Source organism: Miscanthus floridulus, chromosome 8, assembly GCF_019320115.1.
Source record: "Miscanthus floridulus cultivar M001 chromosome 8, ASM1932011v1, whole genome shotgun sequence".
NCBI lineage: Eukaryota > Viridiplantae > Streptophyta > Magnoliopsida > Poales > Poaceae > Miscanthus > Miscanthus floridulus.
In genome coordinates this window covers 229606693-229622842 of record NC_089587.1, presented here as the reverse complement: position 1 = coordinate 229622842, position 16150 = coordinate 229606693, and the positions used below count along the sequence as shown (strand labels likewise).

At 48.4% G+C, this 16150-nt stretch overlaps 1 pseudogene; it reads left to right on the top strand.

Moving 5' to 3' along the window:
* Positions 1 to 3538, top strand: part of LOC136475292 (protein STRICTOSIDINE SYNTHASE-LIKE 10-like) — a 33613-nt pseudogene extending 30075 nt beyond the window's left edge.
* Positions 3539 to 16150: the final 12612 nt, after the last annotated feature.

Sequence of the window (16150 nt, the reverse complement as noted above, 5' to 3'; positions counted from 1 at the left end):
CACTCGCTAGTTTTGGTTGCTGCTCAGAAGTGACTGGCCTTTTTTATATAATTTACACCCTCCAACTATCGTCAAAGTGTATATTTCAACCTCGAACTTCAAAATCGGATAACTTTGGCCCTCCAATTTTTGAAAAAGTTCAACTTTCGATGTTGTAGGCTATTTTGCGTATGAACAGTACTTTTGATATTTCCAGGAGACGTCGATATTTTATATTATTTTTAAGCATCTTAATGTCCTCAAATGAAAAAACTCAAAACTACAAAGTTGTAAATCTCATCAAGGTCTACAATTTACATATAAAAATTATCTTCATCCAACATTGTATTGAAGGGTTTTCTATTTTTTAAAATTTGAGTCTTATCACGCGATAAAATATGGTGTTGAAATTTTATATTATTTTTTCGAGCATCTTACTGTCCTCAAATGAAAAAACTCAAAACTACAAAGTTGTAGATCTCATCGAGGTCTATAATTTACATATAAAAATTATCTTGATCCGACATCGTATTGAAGGGTTTTCTATTTTTTGAAGTTAGAGTCTCATCACGCGACAAAATTCGCGTGATGAGACTCTAACTTCAAAAAATAGAAAACCCTTCAATACGATGTCGGATCAAGATAATTTTTATATGTAAATTGTAGACCTCGATGAGATCTACAACTTTGTAATTTTGAGTTTTTTCATTTGAGGACAGTAAGATGCTCGAAAAAATAATATAAAATTTCAGCACCATATTTTGTCGTGTGATGAGACTCAAATTTCAAAAAATAGAAAACCCTTCAATACGATGTCGGATGAAGATAATTTTTATATGTAAATTGTAGACCTTGATGAGATCTACAACTTTGTAGTTTTGAGTTTTTTCATTTGAGGACGTTAAGATGCTTAAAAAAATAATATAAAATTTCGACGCCTCCTAAAAATATCAAAAGTACTGTTTATACGCAAAACCGCCCACGAGGGTGAAAGTTGAACTTTTTCGAGAGTTGGAGGGCCAAAGTTATCCGGTTTTGAAGTTCGAGGTTGAAATCTATACTTTGACGATAGTTGGAGGGTGTAAATTATACTTTACCCTTTTTATATCTGTTTTGCTGTTCGTAAGCGTGTGGGAATTACAGTGCGGATTGTTTTTAGTTCGCTCTCAGAAACTGTAGTGCCGGATGCCCGGATGGTGGCTATTGCCTCTATAATTTGTTAGGTCTGAGGTACTCTTTCAACTATAGGTTGCATTAGCATTTGGTGGCACTCACCTCAGTGGCTTGTGACCCCAGTACTTTGGTCCGTTCGCTATAAATCTTCAAATATTTTCAGTGCAGTTATTCTATCAAGCTAGGAAAGTGTCCACTTCATTTTGGTGATGTATAATGTATTAGACTGGCAGAGGCTTTGCAGGTAATGGGAATTGAATCGTTTTTCCCTGTTCAAGAATCTGCAGGGATCAAGAAGATGATGACAGTGGAGGTAGCCTTGCTTAACAGATGGTGGGTCAGGATCATTACCGGAGGCATTTTGGTTGATGCACTCGTAGAGTACCTTTGACTCTGGGAAACCCTGGCACAAATTCACTTGCAAGAGGGAGTCCAGGATCGTATGGTCTAGCACTGGGCATCCCCAATGGCATTTACTCAGCTAGCACCGCCTACAACGCCCTGCACTTAGGTTCGTTACAATCCGTTGCTCAAGAGCTGATTTGGAGCTCCTAGAGCGCCCTGCGGGTGAAACTTTTCCCGTGGCTTGCTTTCAAATGCCGTCACTGGACTGCTGATAGGAGGATGCGCCATGGCTTGGAATCACACCAGAATTGCCTCTTCTGTGACCAAGAGCTAAACCACTGAACACGTTTTCATCTCCTGTTCCTTCACTTCTCAAGTTTGGTTTGCTGCTCTCTCTGCTCCTGGTAAACCGATGGTAAGCACAAGTCGCGGTATGTCCCTTCCAGGCTGATGGTGTCTTCTGAGAAGCAATTGGTCAGGACCTCTCAGAAAAGCGTTTGACTCGCTTTTTGCATTGATCACTTGGTGCATCTGGAGGGAGCAGAACACGAGGCTATTCAATCACGAGGTTACCTCCGTCCCTGCTTAACGAAACTAACTTGGTCGCTCAGCTTTGGATACAAGCGGGAGCGACAAAGCTAGACATGCTGGATCTTACCGCTAGATGGAGCTAGTTGTTTTCTTGGATCCTTAGTTGTTATCCTCGTTTGTAAATCATTTATCTCAGGGTTCGTGAGTGCTATGGCACGACACGTTGTGTATGAACTTTTTCTCCTCTGTTAATAAAAAGAAGACACACATGGTTCTTGCGTATTTGAGAAAAAAAATATCTCCACCCTCAAATACTTGAATGATTGCTTAGCTACATTTACTGAGAAGGACTTTTTTTCCTACAATTTACAGATGAGACATTATCTCTCCTATCTATAAGCTCCCTTGTCGATTTAATTTGTAACTGTTTCTTAATTAGTCAAGACATCTAGATGTACTATGCATTAAAAGATTATTGGTACTTTATAATTTGCTCTTCTAGTCCTTTTTCATTTCTACGTGTACACCCAATGTTGAAAACTTGAAATTCTGTGTCCACCACTGTATGTATGGCGTGCAGGGAAGAAGCAGGACGCGCTGCCAGCAAGCCTGGGCCTGGGCGTCAGCTTGGTGATGCTGCTGTCCAAGAGCGTGACGGAGCGGAGCAGGATGGTGGAGCTGAGCGCCCAGGTGGAGCGCCTGCTTCTCGACGCCAGGGAACGTGCGTATCTGAGCAGGATGGTGGAGCTGAGCGCCCAGATGGAGCGCCTGCTTCTCGACGCCAGGGAACGTGCGTAGCTGCAATGGCAATTGCACAGACTGCACCAGCGTCGTCAAGGGGCCCATCGCTCGCGCTGGTAGCGAGGAGGGCGCCCTGTTGGCCTGTCCCAGTCTGACGGTTCGCACGTGGGCTCGACCACCCCGGTGAGCCGTGGGGCGAGCGAAGTGGTGGGCGCCCGCCGTGACATGGACCGGATGGAAGCTGAGCTTGAGGCGGAGCTGTCCCACATGACAGACAGGGCGCCCTCCTCGCTGGAGAGTGGAGAGACAGACAGCGGCGGCGAGAGCCAAGACCACCACGAGGAGGAGGAGGATGCCTATGACTGCGAAGCTGATGAGGGGAACGGGATCAAGAGCCCGCCCCACGGCGACATGTCGGCCCTCGAGCTGGAGCAGAGGCTGCACCAGCTGCTGCAGTCGCGGCACGAGGCGTGGATCGCGGAGCTGGAGTGTGAGGCCAACGGAGGTGGTGGAAAGGGAAGGTGGCAAGCTGTACATGGGCTCGGTAGAGCTACCGTATGTCGCCTTGGTTAGGGAATACTAGTGACTTCAATGGTTTGTAATAGCTCTTCCAAAAGTGCTTTTTTTTGTAAATTTAGTCTTGCTATACAGTATTTTTAGGACATTTTTTTTTCTTGTTTCAATCTGAATTGCAGACTGTTAGATCCTTTGTTGAAAATTACTGATTATTAAGATTAATGTGACCGAGCCACAATTGGATCAAAGTGTATGCTCAACGCTGAAATCAGTCGATGGAGCAATAGATATCCCATATTTACATTGCTACAACTTTTTTTTTTGAAACAATGGTAGGAGCTCTGTCTTTCAATTAAGACGAATGAAGTTTCTGTACAAGTAAAGGTAGCCAAGCGTGGCGCCAAACACCACGAAAGGTTACCCACCCATGTAACGCGGCAGAGTACACACTACCATGAGTCATCGTTGCCGAGCATAGTTGCAAAGCAGCTAGCAGCTCCGACTTCCCATGGCAAAACACCGACGACCCATCCTAAGATATCAGACTTACGGGCCCGAAGCAGGAGGCTGCAACATGTCATCGTTGCCGAGGTCAACGGCTTCACGAAGAGCAGCTCCGACTTCCTGCCATGATCCCACGCCCTGCCCGCAGCGATTGCCGAGCCTCTAAAGCTGAAAACCCAGCCGTCGAAGAAGGAGGGTACGACACGCGTCATCGTTGCTGAGCTACATCCCCTGATGCAGCAGCTCCGACTTCACGATGCAGCACTCGCCGTCTCGCATCAACCGGGCGCCGAGAGGCGGAGGACATCCACCGAAGGAGACATCACGGCCGAGACGAATTTCCACAGCAACGCCTTCAGGAAGGGTACGGCGCCGATTGCGTCGCCGTCGCTTGTCCAGGAATGGACCGGGTTTTCACCCGTGGAAGACATGGCTGGAGGCACAAGAACACGACGCCCCCAACAAGAAAAACGGCGCCCACAGGCGTCGTCGTCGCCAAGGCTTTCGCCTGAGGTGCCCCTAGCACATACGTCGAGCCAAGATGCTGGACCGTAGCCTGTCGCCACCGTCGTCGTCACTGCCAGTACATGAACGACGGTTATTTCGACATATCAGTCTCCAAAGCCTACACAAACAATCACGTTCTCATAATTTAACTGCAGTACATCAATCCATGTTAATGCAGGGGTTAACACTTAGTAACAGTGTACTAATGCGTGGGCATGTCACATGTTATGTACTCGAAAATCATCAAACTATATGCATTGTAACAGAGAATAGAATGTGCACAACGTCAAGATGAGATGATTTCATAATTTCAAACTTGGTGCTGCGGTCGCACATCTGAAAGTAACTGAATACAAGTTCAGCTCAACAATCTGAAGCATTCAATTCTCGAAGACACGAAGGTTAGCAATGCACGACGTTAGTTGTCCCTACAGCAGATTCGAAAATTTCACCGGGAACGCTAGCTCGTCCTGCCGGCGCCACCGGAAACTCGCCGCCATTGTCCCGTGTCCACTGCGCCCTGTGACCTTGTCGGCGACTGCGGGAGCACCTCCTTCCGCCTCCTCCTCCTCCGCCCCGCACAGGGAGCAGCGCCCGAGGACGAACCCAGGGTGCGGGGAGCAGCGCGGGGCGTCCTCGTCGCTTCCTCCTCGCTTTTGCTTCGTCTCGCTCATGGCGGTGGCGAGATTCTTCCGGCGAGCGGTGCTCGGGGAGGTGGCCGGAGCTGGGGGATTCGCACGGGGCGACGGCTGGGCTCAGAACTCAGAATGCCGAATTGAAATGGACGCAGAGGTTGGGGCGGTTCGTCCCGTTTTGTAACCGCCTTCGAGTTCGTGTGGGCCGAGCCGCTCGGATGGATGGGCACAGTTGTTGCCAGGTGGCACCGTCGCGGCCCAAATCTTCAGACTTGTATTTAAGGCCCAATAAATAACGGCCCACCTTGACTCCCTAATGATGGCCAGTTCGAGTTCAAAGTTCAGCTGCAAACAAATTGACGGACAAGTAGTAGTAGGGCAGATTCTTATAGATTGAGAAAATCATCTTACGCATATCTTTTGATGGTTATCACTACTGGAGGCGCATGCTTTGCCGAGGGCCTCTGGCCCTCGGCAAAGGACTAGAAACCCTCGGCAAAGGTTTTGCCGAGGGCTGCCCTCGGCAAAGACCCCTCGGGGAATTTTTAGACGGCGAAGGGGTCTTTGCCGAGGGCCCTTTATCGGGCACTCGGCAAAGCCTTTGCCGAGGGCCAGGATCACCCTCGGCAAAGAAAAGACGCCGTCAGATGCCGGCACCGTAGGCGGTTTCTTTGCCGAGGGCCGACCCTCGGCAAAGAAATGGTTTTTTTTTTTGAATTTGTTTCCCGAGGGCCGACCCTCGGCAAATAAAAGTTTTTATTTTTTTTTTAATCTTTGCCGAGGGCCTCCTCTATGGCCCTCGGCAAAGAAATATTCAGGATTTTTTAAAATTCTTTGCCGAGGGCCGGCCCTCGGCAAAGAAATGGTTTTTTTGAATTTTTAACCCTTTGCCGAGGGCCTACTCCCTGGCCCTCGGCAAAGAAATTTTCAGGATTTTTTAAAAATTCTTTGCCGAGGGCCGGCCCTCGGCAAAGAAATGGTTTTTTGAATTTTTTAACCCTTTGCCGAGGGCCTACTCCCCGGCCCTCGGCAAAGAAATTGGCAGGATTTTTTAAAAATTCTTTGCCGAGGGCCGGCCCTCGGCAAAGAAATGGTTTTTTGAATTTTTTTAACCCTTTGCCGAGGGCCTACTCCCTGGCCCTCGGCAAAGAAATTGACAGGATTTTTTCCAGAAAATCTTTGCCGAGGGCTATTGCTTGGGCCCTCGGCAAAGGGCACTTCTTTGCCGAGGGCCTTGGTCATTGCCCTCGGCAAAGAGGCAGAAATTTAAATTTTTTTTTTGTTTTTTGCATTCCATCGACACAAGCATTTCATATATATACATATATATATCACACAGAACCCATTTTCTCACAATATATGACAACCATAATTGTGAACCACAAATCACAATATATTACAACGACAAGTCACATGTTCATCATCATTCACATGTTTATTACGACAAGTTAATAAAATTCAAGCACAAGTCACAACCATAAATCACAAATCACGCTAAAGTCCAACCACATCACCTAGCACGAGTCCTCATCAAGCTAGCCTATGAGACGATGGTGAAGGAAAAGCAGGATCACCCGGTGACGCACTAGCGGGTTGATTAGAACCCGCGGACTGAAGCTGCACAAAGGAGCAGAGATTGCATGTGTGAGTAATCCGGGAAAACAGTTTTGAAACTTAGAGATTGCATCTAGTATTGTAGGAATACAAAAAGATTAGACTAAATTGAAAATTTCGGCAGCACCTCCCCTGCACGGGGAGGTTTCCAAAACCTGCAAGAAACGACGGCACGAACGCCGACATCCATAACGGCACGAACGCCGACATCCACAACGGCACGAAGGCCGACATACATGCAAAGCACAAGCGAAAAGTAAACTTTCATACTTACAGGAGTAGCTGCAGGAGTAGGAGGTGGAGGAGCTGAAAACTGCACAGGTACACCCGATGCTTGCCCAAGACTTTGCATGATCACCATCATCTCCGCCATCTGCTTCTGCGCGGCCTCGAACGCGACCTTCTGGGCCTGCAGCTGTGCGGTCAGCTCCGCGTTCTGCTCTTGACTTTGCCTTTTTGTTTCTTGCAGCTCGGCCTGCAATATTTCACTCCAATATATCAGTAATGCAAATCTAATTTAGGTGTTTAAATATGTACGTACGATGAGTAAAACATGAATTACCTGGAGTGCTTGGACCTGCTGCAGTGCTGGAGACGGCCGTGGACGTATGGGCTGGCTGGAGCTCGTGCTCCGTGCTCGGATAGCGTCGAGGGAGGGAACAGTGGTGGAGTCGATGGCGCCGTCTGCAATCCACAGCCGCCCGTGCTTCTTGCCTCCTCCGAGCCTCATGATCGCCTCTGCATCAATGGGCTCAGTGCGCACATTATAATCTTCCCCATAGATCCTCCTTACCGTTGACGTGTACTCTTGGACTTTAGTGTACGCGTTCGGGTCGGAGTACATCTGGGGCGGGGCAGCCGGGTCGAAGGAGACAGAGGACGACGCCCTGCCCATGTGAGACATAGCCCACGCAGAGAACTCCGAGATCTCCTCGCCCGGGTGCGCAGCCTCCTGCGAGAAAGACGGGAAGATGGTGAGAAATCAAATAGAATTGAGCGTCAAAATAAATGAAAGAAATCACTTACGTATGCTTGTTTGTATCCGGGGAGGCTACGACTGCCTTGATGGTGAGTTGGACCTTGCCTCATCAGACGCTGTTCCCGCTGCCTCTCGTGCGTGTCAATAAAGTCCTGTGATAACCACTTGTCCACGATCATGGCCCAGCACTCAGGATACGATCGGCACCACCAGGGAATCACCTACAAGTCATCGAGTATTTGACATATAAGAAGAAATTGAACCTACTTAATATCAGAACGAATCATTATGAATATTATTCGCCTACCTCAAGGTACTGGTCCCGGGTCAGCGTAATCCGTCTTGCTTGAGGCTTGGGGAGGAACTGCCTAAGTACCGACCTGTAGTAGTCTATGTGGGCCTGGACGCGCCCATGGTGGTGCATCTCGGTGACATACTTCCTACAAGCTGCGGCAGCCGCCCGATCCGCCTGGGCCTCAAGTCCTTCTTCGGCCTTGAAATATTTCTGCATACAAAACCAATGTATCCATTCATTATTTCAATAAAAGATTTAACCAATAAATGCGATATATTAAGCAATATTATGCGAGAGAGACTTACCCAAAACTCCGCCAATACTCGCTCCTGCTTGTTGCGGTAAGTGTCATCCGTGACCAGCGCGTACCGCGTAGACGAGCCGATGAGCCAAATCCGCGTTTCAAGCCAGCGGATAGTTTTTCTAGAGAAGCAGATCGAGCGAGCGGGACGTGTGTCACGCAGACGGGTGGTGTCGCACGTGATGCTTTCTGTGACGGCGTCGTCACATAATATTTTTTTCACGCTTCCTATAATCCAGGTGATAGAAAATGATCTGACTTCCCTGTCCGAACGAGAATCAATGGGGTTGGATGCAGAATAGTGATGGCATATTGAAATAAGTTCATTGAGAACTTACTTGATGAACGGCTGCACCTCGGTAAGGTTATTCAACACATATAGCATGATACTGCGCCACTCTTCATTTCCCAATAGCTTTGGGGTTGATCCACTTGCGCTGCCGAGTTGGCCTTGGAAAAGGCTCAGGGTCGATTCATTTTCGCCAGTATTGTAATGAGAGGGTGGATTATGATTGCTAGGAAGGTTCGGCTTGTAGTATAGCGTTGTGAAGTTTGCCACCTCCTCCCGAAGGCATGCCTCTGCAATGGAAGCCTCAATTCTGGCTTTATTTGTACATTTTTTGCGAAGAGTCTTTAGACATCTCTCGATCGGATAGCACCAACGGGCCTGCACGGGCCCCCCCAAACGTGCCTCGGACGGGAGGTGCACAATCAGATGTTGCATCGGCAAGAAGAAGCCGGGTGGAAAGATCTTCTCCAGCTTACAGAGCAACACAGGTGCCGCTTTTTCCAAGTCCTGAGCGATGGTCCGAGATATCTCCTTGGCACAAAGCTGGCGGAAGAAAAAGCTCAACTCTGCCAGCACTTGCCAGACATGCTCAGGGACATAGCCTCGGACCATCGCCGGAAGAAGCCGCTCAATCCATATGTAGTAGTCATGACTCTTCATCCCGTTGACTCGCAGAGTGCCTAAGTTCACTCCCCTGCTAATATTCGCTGCATATCCATCTGGAAACATTAACATCTGCATCCATTTTAGTACCTCCCTCCTTTGATCAATCTGCAAGACGAAATTGACCTTAGGCCTTTTCCAGTTCTTATTTCGGCCACTAGGAGGCTGCATCGCTTGATTCGGTCTATCGCACAACATCGCTAGGTCCACTCTAGCCTTAACGTTGTCCTTAGACTTGTCAGTGTCCATGAGAGTTCCCCAAAGTGCCTCGGCGATATTCTTTTCAGTGTGCATTACATCAATGTTATGTGGCAGAAGAAGGTCATCGAAATAGGGGAGCCTCGTCAAGCCGGATTTATGAGTCCACATATGTTCCTCACCATATCCCACAAAACCACCTTCTTCATTGGGCATGAGAGCATCTATCTGAACACGAACCTCGGCACCAGTCGTCAAGTGCGGTTTAGGGTCTGTCACTTTGACACCTTTCGTAAAGCTGTTGATGTCTTCTCTAAATTCATGGTTTAGAGGGAGGAACTGACGATGCTGGTCGAACGACGAATACTTGCCACCCTTCTTCAACCAAATGAACCTCACGGCTTCCTTGCATACTGGGCATGGGAACTTCCCGTGAACACACCAGGCGGCGAATAACCCATACGCCAGGAAGTCATGCAGGGAGTAGTGGTACCAAACATGCATTTTGAAGCTTGTCTTTGTAGCTCGATCGTATGTCCATACCCCCTTCTCCCAAGCGTGGATCAATTCATCAATCACAGGCTCCATGAACACACCCATATTACTCCCCGGGTGTCTAGGAATTATCAACGACAAGAATACGTTATGCCGTTGAAAGGAGATGCCGGGAGGGAGATTGAGGGGGATAACAAAAACGGGCCAGCATGTGTATGGGGCAGCCATCATTCCATAAGGATTGAACCCATCTGTTGCCAGCGCGACACGTACATTACGAGCCTCAGCTACTTTGTCACGATGTTTGTCATTGAAATACGTCCATGCTTCATCATCAGACGGATGTACCATCTTCCCAGGATTGTACCGTTTGCTATTTTTGTGCCATGTCATCTGTTTCGTGGATTCCTCAGTCATGAATAGCCGTTGGATCCTCGGTAGGAAAGGAAGGTGACGTAGCACTCTCGCGGGGATCGAAAGCTGCTTCTTCTGACCATCACCAGAGTCTACCTCTAGGTACCTGGAGGATTTACACTTCGGACAGTAATTTGCATCCTTATGTTCTTTCCTGAATAGGACGCACCCCTTCGGACAAACATGTATCTTGTCATACGGCATCTTAAGCATACGAAGGAGTTTCTCTGCCTCGTACAAGTTCGTCGGCAAAGTGTGCTTCTCCGGTAGCATGGTGCCAAACATGGCCAACATCTTATCGAAGCCTTCTCGACTCAGGTTTAACTCGGCCTTCAACCCCATTACACGTCCAATCGCATCTAGCTGAGAAATCATTGTACGCTCGTGAAGGGGTTTCTGTGCCGAGTCCAACATTTTGTAGAAGTCCTTTGCGGATTCCTCCATCTCCTCCTTCTCACGTCGTTTAGCGAAGTGAGCTTGGTGGGCATCATCTAGCATGTCTGCTACCCCGGCATCATCATCAAAAGCCTCGAGGCGTGCTCTCACCACCTCCGCTCTTATACGATCTGCTTCACCATGGTAGATCCACTGCTGGTAGCCAGGCATATAACCATTGAACACAAGATGTCTACCCATGGTCTTCTCGTCTACTTTTCTCCTATTGTCACATTTGCTGCAGGGACACCAAACTAGAGAATGTCCTCCTGCTCCTGGGCCAAATGCATGTTTCAAGAAACCATCTGTCCCCTTCACCCATTCATAGTCGTAGTCACTCCCGCTTCTCCAGCCCGTGTACATCCACTGACGGTCCTCCATCCTTTAACATTTACAGCATAGAGTATCGTGACCATCAATTGCATCTACGCGGTGTTCCTACTATCTAATAGGTGAGGATAGGTCCTAATCCCACCCGCGGATGCGTAGATGAGGTCAGTTTCCATGCTCCGCTCCTCTCCAAGACAGAATTTCGGCAGCACCTCCCCGCTGTTCTCCCGATACACGTCCTGCAAGGGAGAGTGTGTATCCGGAGAACAACAGGGAGGTGTTGCCGAAACACCTTCCCGGACCGGAGCGGACCATGGAAACTAACCCATCAACGCATCCACGGGCTGTCCAAAAAACGTGGACAATCCGAAACAGATACGGTCGCAGATACGCAAAGATCCGCATACCTACGACCGTATCTCTTTCGGACGGGAGACGCCTAACCGGGTTACGCGCGGGCTACGACAGACATGCGCAAAAAGAGGTTATTTATACCTAGGGTGTCGGTGAAGTAAGGCTAGCGGGGCAGTGGCGAATCGACGCAGTGGCGAGGCGACGCAGTGACGGCAGAACCGCGACGTCGATGAAGACGATCGGGGTCCTCCGGGTCCCCTCCGACGTACTCTTCTCCTGCATAAAAAGACAATAGGTTATTTTTTGTTCAAAATTTCGGTAGCACCTCCCCTGCACGGGGAGATTTCCAAAACCTGCAAAAAAACGACACGATGGCCGACATTCACAACGGCACGAAGGCCGACAACCACAACGGCACGAAGGCCCTCATATCAACTTACGGCACAAAGGCCCACACAACCAAAACGGCACGAAGGCCGACAACCACAACAGCACGAAGGCCCTCATAACAACTTACGGCACGAAGGCCCACACAACCACATACGGCACGAAGGCCGACAACGAGAGTTTTACCTAGGGTTGCGGTGGAGTCGGGCGTCGCGGTGCGGAGGTCACTTTCTTCTCCGGCGAGGTCGAGCGGCGTCGGAGTACTCCTCTCCCCCTCTTCCCTTTCTTCTCTCCTTTTCCCCTTCTTCTCCTTCTCTTCCCCTTCCTCCTTCTCCTCTTCTTCTCCTTTTCTTCCCCTTCCTCCTTCTCCTCTTCTCCTTCTCTTCTTCCTCCAACTTCACCCTCTGCCTCCTCCCCTCCAACAGCAGCTGGCGACGGAGGCGGCCTGGGGGCTGGGGTCGGGGCGGGAAGGCCGGTGAGGGGGAGCCACCGGAGGGCCGACCGGGGCGGTCGACCTCCCCTTGCTCGACGGAGACGGGGAACGGAGGCAGGGTGCGACCTCGGGGAAGGCCCTCGGCAAAGAGCCCTCAGCAATTTTTTGTGTTTGGTCCTTTGCCGAGGGCCCAGATCCACGGCCCTCGGCAAAGATTTTTTATTTTTAATTTTAAAATTCTTTGCCGAGGGCCACAGGTCAGGCCCTCGGCAAAGAGCCCTCGGCAATTTTTTGTGGAGATGTCTGGGTTTCAGGCATCCGACGTCGCAACTCGCTCGAACCATTCTCAATTTTTTACCACAGCCTACACATGCGATAACATGACATCTCGCCAAGTTTCGTGATTTTCGGACTTCGTATGGATTTTATATAATTTTAAAACACTTTCCCGGCAAGTCGGTCGCCATGTTACGCGAACAAGATGCGTGAAAATTTGATGCGAGCTCGTGGATAGGGACTCAACATGCACCAATTAACATGAATAACATTTTTCGAAACACTACATTGCAATATTCCATGCACCTGCAGTTCAAATTTGACATATTCAAAAAAAATCGAAGAATCGAAATAAATTAAGGAAATATACAAAACAAAATCAAAATTGGCCTGAATTTTAAAATTGAGTTCAAAACAATGTATTGTAGCACCACAAAAAAACTGGGCTAAAAAAACCAAAAAAAAAATTGCCGAGGGCTCTTTGCCGAGGGCCTAACCTGTGGCCCTCGGTAAAGAATTTTAAAATTAAAAATAAAAAATCTTTGCCGAGGGCCTATCCTGGCCCTCGGCAAAGGTCCTCTTTGCCGAGGGCCTAGCCTCGGGCCCTCGGCAAAGCCGATTTATAAAAAAAAAATTGGCCGAAAACTGGTTTTTAAAAAATCTTTGCCGAGGACCTGGTCTGGGGCCCTCGGCAAAGACTTAAAAAAAATTTGCCGAACCTTTGCCGAGGGCCTAACGGGTGGCCCTCGGCAAAGTTTGACGGGAAATGGCCGCCGTGACCCAATGGACCTACTTTGCCGAGGGTATCTTTGCCGAGGGCCGAGGCCCTCGGCAAAGATTTGATTTGCCGTGGGCCTGTCTTTGCCGAGGGTCGTACCCTCGGCAAAGGCCTCTTTGCCGAGGGCCGTTATTTGCCGAGGGCTCCTTTGTCTGGCCCTCGGCAAAGAGTCTCTTTGCCGAGTGCCCGATATTTGGCCCTCGGCAAAGCCTCAGGCCCTCGGCAAAGTACGCGTTTCCAGTAGTGTATGTTGTCTAGTGCTTGCAAAACAATTAACAGAAACTACAAGCATTCGTGCTAAGTTAGAGACATGAACTTACAGAGATTTCATTTGGTCTAGTTAGTTAGTGTGCGCACTCATAAGAATCGTACCTTGGGCATCATGTCGGTTTTCCACTTCTTGTCATATCTCCTCCAATTTAGGGCTCGTTTGGATGTCTATGTATCCACCTCAATGGACATCCAAACAAGGCCTTAGCTATATTTCAAACTGACACTGAAAGAAACAACACACGGTTTACTTCACCCATTTACACCCTAACTCACAAGCTTGAGCCACCTATCCTCTGCTCTTCTTGCCCTTCCCTCCTCCTCCGTCCTCATCAACTCATCACCGTTGGCATCGTCTCTCATATCAATAATAACCAGTCTCTACCAAGATCATCGTCCCTCTAAGTCTGATAACTCACTAGAAGAGCCTCAACACCGATAACCCTTGAACCCTAAGGGCTTATTGGTTTCCTAGATGTGGCCTGGCTTGGTCCGTGTGGGGTGCAGGCTAAGAGTGTTTGTTTTCTTTGGTAAGGTGATTTGCTTGGCCCAGGGCGTGCAAAAAGTGCATGCTAAAAAGGCGAAAGAATAGTTGGCTCTGTGTGCACCGTTCAGGAGATTCCCCTGATGAAAGAGTCTGTGGAATGGAAAACAGTGATCACAAGCTTGCTACGAGACTCATCTACAAGGCCTCCATCCAAGGGGGGCAGAAATCTCCCTTCTTTTCTTTTGTTTGGAACAACTTCGCCCCCCTAAGAGTAAAGTTTTTCACATGGCTGCTGGTACAAAATAGGATCCAATGCAAGTCCAACCTCATGAAGAAGAGCATTCTGGAAGACGACACTTGTGAGCCGTGCAAAGGCGGCAGTGAGGATGCAGACCATATCATCTTGGGATGCCCTTTCGCCAAAAGTTTCTGGGACAAGATTGCGTGGGAGAGCAGCCAAATTGCTAATGTGGAGGCTCTCTGGACTACTAGAACTCCACCAGGCACGCCCCCAAACGCAGCGCCGAGTCTCATCCTCCTCTTTTGCTGGGAACTTTAATTTGGAAGCATCGGCACGATGTGGTATTCAGACAAATGACGCCCAACGTCGACTGCCTGATCATTGCTTGCAAAGCTTCTGTCCAGCTGTGGCTATGCTGGGTACCTAGAAGGTCCACCTCCCTGTATAATTTCTGGAGCTCACTCCAATTGATGTAAACTGTTCCTCCTCTCATTGCTCCTGTCATGTAACTCCTGCTTCAAGCCCTAAACTTTGGGTTCATAGAACCCTGTCCACCCACCGGACTTTCTAGCATATGTGGCAATACAAAATTAGGTGGGGACTCTTCGTCCCCGTTTAACTAAAAGAAAAGTGCCCGATGAGCATGGCTATCAAGAAAACAAAAATGAAATTTGTTTTCCATGGACTTGGCGGCTGACCACCGCGCCTACACGTAGGAACCCACGTGGGTCCCAATGCCCCAGCAACTGTAGCAGGCGGCTGCGGCAGGTGGGTCCCGCTGCAACATGTGTAACATCAGATTTACTTTTACAACATCCAGATGAAATATTTGCAACATATATCTGAAAACAACTAAAAACTTGCAACATATGTCTGCAACACTTGCAAAACACCAGAAAAAACTTAAAAACATGTGTGTAACCATTGCAAAAACGTATGCAACATCCAGATAAATACTTGCAACATACGTATGAAACACCTGAAACACTTGTAACATATGTTCGCAACATGCATGTATATGCAACATTCATATCTATTTTTGCAACATCCATATGAAACATTTGCAACATACGTCTGAAACAGATGAAATATTTAGAACATACACTTGAAACATACGTGTATAGTCAATGTAACATGTGCAATATCCCGATCTACTTTTACAACATCGATAGAAAACACTTACAACATACCTCTGAAACACTTGAAACATACGGTTGCAACATGCGCTATTAGCGCAATGTCACCTTGCTGCCTGGACGAATGGAGGATCGTCGTTGCGAAGCTCAATGATGGCACGGAGGTCGACGACGGTGGCGGTGTGTGGAGCTCGCCGGTGCTGTAGCGACGCGGGCAACTCACTGGCGGGGCGACGTCACACGAAGCCCCTTCCCTCACCTACTTGTTGGAGCATCCATCGTGGAGGCTTGCTAGCTCGGTGGAGTGGCCGTGGCGAGCGGGCAGTGCGGTAGAGGTGAAGTAGGAAAGGCGTGCGGCGCTGTGGAGCGAGCGGACGGTGTAACAACCCGAAATTCTCCGGAAAACCAAAAATGCGAACTATTTAAAATTTTTCCTGCAATATGTGAAGCATATAGATGCCAGGTCAAACAAAGAACAATTTATAAATAAATTGTTGCATACATATAGGATTACTTGTAGGAGTTTGCTGGAGTTCTTTTGTTGGTTTAGTGTTTTGTGTTGGAGTGCACAAGTCCGTAGCAAAACCTATTGATGCCTTCTAGAATATCTTAAGAATCCCTTTCTCCTCTCTCTCAGTTCATCTTTTGCTTTTGAACCTTATTCGAATCCCTTAACCTAACTCATAAAGCCAATCGACCTTCCTTGTAAATCGATGCCCATCGATGCCAACCCTTGACATTGGACCCCCTAAACCCTAATGACCCTTAGTGGACCCCACTAGGATGTATTCATGCTTGGCAACGCATGTATACACTCATAGAGACCCAAGGTATAGTTAGAATG